The sequence below is a fragment of the Habropoda laboriosa genome, unplaced genomic scaffold, assembly GCF_001263275.1.
Source record: "Habropoda laboriosa isolate 0110345459 unplaced genomic scaffold, ASM126327v1 scaffold136, whole genome shotgun sequence".
NCBI classification, from domain to species: Eukaryota; Metazoa; Arthropoda; class Insecta; order Hymenoptera; family Apidae; genus Habropoda; species Habropoda laboriosa.
The window spans coordinates 276500-280932 of record NW_017100245.1 but is presented as its reverse complement, the minus strand read 5'-3'; positions in this window follow the sequence as shown (position 1 = coordinate 280932).

Here is a 4433-nt window from a genome sequence, read left to right as displayed (position 1 = left end):
GAGCACCGTTCCATTTTAATATATCCGCGGTACATCGAATTGATTAAATGTTCGATGTTTGTACATTGATAAGTATGAAATGTGGAGAACATATTATAAGAGTGGTGTAAAAGCAACGTTTCTTTATACAAGATTATGTATTAAATCTGTACAGTTTTGTGCACGAGAATGTTTCCGACTTTTGGAGATTCTAATACAAAAGTATATACAAAGTATTGCTAAAAGAGAAGTGTGTTTCGTGAAATCCATTCGTATTGATATTTGTAACGAAGGAAGAATACAGTTTCTTAGCAAATCGTTCGCGAATTGAAATTTGAATGGGCAGTCCAGTGGAAAATATAAGACATTAGATAAGTATCTCAAGCTCTGAAAAGCCGATATTGAAGCGGCCATCTCCGTGGTCTAAGTCTCTCTCGGCTGACCCATGCGGATATTTTCCCCTTTCCCCAACTACTGTCGCTGTATTACAGCCTTTTTTATCGTTTCTTCAATCCGACAGGGCGGTGTCTAAGGTCTTCACCAGGGTGGAACAACCGTAGACCAGAATTATGTCGATAACCCATGTTGACACAACGATGACAACCGTGTCGGATGAACTGTACATAATAGTGTGACACATCGAAGTAATTCCTTTTCTGCTTTCGTTTCTATTCCTAATTTCTCTCAAATAACTTCATCTCGGTGTTGTCACTCAATTGAAACCTTTTACTTCTATACAAAATGATACTGCGAAATATCTTACGTACCCGCTGCGTGGATATACCTTCTCGATTAAATGATACGCAACAGTGGACATAAAGGAACTTGCACATATCAAAAACTCGTACAGGTGGCCCTCGTGTAACGCGGTCTACAAATCGTAGCAACCCTTTGCCTTCTCGTATATTTTTCAGAGCGCGATGTGAAAATCAAATTTTATCCTCGTTAAATTTATTTCTATCGTTTTAAGTTCCGTTTAGCACGCGTGTACGTATTTTTCGAGACTCGTGTAACGCGGCATTTCTGTGCGACCTAACGTCCGCGTTATACGAGAGTTACCTGTATCGCGTGCGAATCGGTGCATGCAATGATAGAAGTGATAAAAGCTCCACCCTTCGTGTCGGTAGATTTGAAAAAAATGTCTTATCCGCGCAGGACTGTCTCTCTCTTTTTCACACGTCCGGTTGGTCCAATGGGGATGGTAGGTCACACCCTCGAGAGGGTGCGAGCGGTTTAGCTAGCGCCGGCGCTTAGCTGACGGCTTATCCAGTAGGGACAAGGACGCGCTACTTCTACCTGTTGATATTAAACCAACCCCTTCGCCGAGATTTTGCAAATCCGGAGTTCCACGTCAGAGGCACGGTCACGCCCTCCGAGCTCGAGGTTACACAAATTTTTCTCTCTCCCTTTATTTCGCTTCGAAGTCAGACTCCTATAATACGAATTTCAAATGTCTTTTTAATTACCTGTTGCAATTTCAATACTAAGCACTTGTGGGGAAATAGAAGTTAAATATCGGGTTATTCGAGCGAAGAGTACTTTGCATCACGATGTTGGTAACTCAAAGGTTTCTGTGCGGGTTTGATTATCAAGCCTGTATTGATTTCCCATTGCTGATTTTAAGACGTAGTCGATGGGTAATGTAGCGAATAGTTATAATTAAATAGCAGACGTTATTCTACACGGAAGAAGGTGAAAGGGTATTTACGTGAAACTGCTGTTGAAAAGTATTATTTCATGTTGAATCAATGTTTAAAAATTTTTAAGTTTCTGAATTAAAACACTTATTTGAGGCACAAAAGATGAAGAATGAAAAGCAAATTTTGAACGAAAAATCTCATTTGTCGTTATTACCGTGAACTCCCTGTGCATGAAATTTTCTAAAACCGCCTTGCAATCTTTGTTTGCTACTTTGTTAACTGAGTTATTTAAGCACATTAGTGAAATTCACGTTCTCCAATTAAACCCTTCTCGGTGTTCAAATATTTCTAGGAAATTCTTAACCTAGCGCAACGTGTCTAACAAAAATGCGTCACATTCTAGAAAATCTGAAACTATACAAAAACTAAAGGATACGAGTAGTTCTAGGCCTCTTTCAATTTTGCCTAAGTCACAAGGAAATTCATTCTCTATCCTAAAGAACGTTATCTCGCACCTTTCGAGTCTGTAATACATCTCGCACGTTTCCGTGACAAAATCGCGGGCGTCATTATCACAAAGGTATTGCCTAATCAGGGAACAAAAATTTATCCTGGAAACCCAGTATTGAGGCCAGCTGCGCTGAACAGTCGCCGGAGAAGATATAATGCCAGTACTATCTGGCCCGGCAGACTCTGTCCTCTACGTACATACATATATACGTCTCTCTATATATTTTTAACGCCTTCATTTCCGGCCACGCTGAGACACCGGAAATAGCGGGACGATACCTTGTGGTGTTTCAGGTATTGATCAGTTCGAGGACTGGGTACCACCTACCTATAGCGGGTGGGGGTGCACCCTCTGCAGACTGGAAGCTTCGACCCCTGCACCGACCCCCCCCACCCTCCGCCTCCTCCACCTCATCCTTCTCCGACAACCCCCGGATCCAACCGGCTCCCCCACCCCACAGCCACCCAGCTACGAGCCATCGAAGACGTATCTTTAGATATCTCCGTCGTCTCCGCACGGATCTTCGGGTTACGCTCCAGTAGGCACTTCGGAAATAAAACGAGGACGAGTTTGCATTGGTGTCGTTTGCACGGTTCTTTCGTCTTCTGAGGAGACGTTTCAGGATTTGCCGCAGTTACTTGGCTGGACCGTTTAATTGGAAATGCTTCGCCGCAGAATTTGTTTGAAGATTAAACTGCAATTCTTCGAGATATTATTATTGTTGCTGTATCAACGTGGTATCTCTTCGAGGATATTTGTCGCGGTAATGTTGTACGGAAAACTGTCGGTTGTTGTAATTGTGATAATTCGGCGGCGGATTTCATCGTCTTCCCACGTCGAAGATGGAAAGAGATGATTGCAGAGGGGGTTATACGTACACGCGAGCCGTGGGATTCCAAAGTGATTTTATTTTCTCTAAAGCTTCCCCCACCACACAGTGGTCCCTTAAGCTTGGTTATAAATAACAGCTTATCTTTTGTCGGCTTCAACGCCACCGCGAGTCTGTACAAAGCCAAACACCACTCCTCCGGCCGACCCTTCCCTCCACCTTTTATGCCTCGTAAGGGGTCGCAGCCGTGAAAGAAGACGTCTTTCGAAATGTGCACCCGTAATTGCTGTGGCATGTATTTGAAATAAATCCAGCGGTTTGTCGTGGTCTTTCCGTATCGACGAGCGTGCACGGAATTCATGTACAGATTTACACGACATCCTGTACAAGCGGTTTTGTTCTACAGATTTCTGCGTGCATTGTTATGTGTTTGCTTAGAATAATTGCGTTCCTTAGAAATTTCGCGCGGATGTAACTAGCAACGGATGTTGTTTTTATGTGATTGTGACAAAGGCTGATCGAATTATGCGGTTGTTTATACTGTTTAAAAAAGACATTTTCATAGTAATCAGTCAAGTACTAGGTTATCTTAAAAATCATTTATTCTCCTTTTCGTCGAAGAAATTCGTCGAATGACAAAGTTTATTTGCAATTGCTAGCCGTAGAAATATTTCCTTCACTTTCTACAATGGATATTTCAGGATCTACTAAATTTTTCATCACTTCTTTAATAGTTGTTTCAGTGTTGCAGCCTTTAGTAGTTCTTTTAACGCTGATGTTCTGGATATTACATTACAATTTTCACTTTATATGCGATTACATATTGCTCGTATCTAAACATTTAAATATTCGTTACAATTTTGGCCCTCTATAGATTAGCAGTAAGTAGGGAGCAAGCTATCTAGACAATGAATAGGTATTTTCAATCGCGATATAGTTGAGTACGTAAGTATAATGTGACGGTTATTTCCAGACGCAACCCCTGTGGGTAGCTAAATTCTTTACACCGCTGTAATAATCCAAATATAAGGATTCACGAATTACCCCTGGGACAGCGGATAGCGCGATATTCGCACGCACGGAGGAGGCCGGGTCAGAAATGACCCGATACTAAAATCGTTTCCGTACGCAAGAGAAACCACATTTTTTATCTTACTAAGCATTATATTGTTGAAGATTATACATATAAGGTGAGATAATACATATAAGGAGAGAAGAGTTATGACTCTGAAACAAAAAGACATTTAAAAACCGGGTCAGCGGTGACCCTAAAATTTGCGTTGAAAATTTTTATTTGAAAACGTAGCTCACCCTTCGACAGTTTATTCCGCGTGAGACTCGGGCAAATATTTAACTGTATCCCTTGTTTTAATAATGACCATACCCGACGTAATTATTAAAAAAATACGCGTGAAGTATAAATTTCTTTTACCGTAATTCATAATTTTATCAGACTGTCAACCAGTGTTTAATG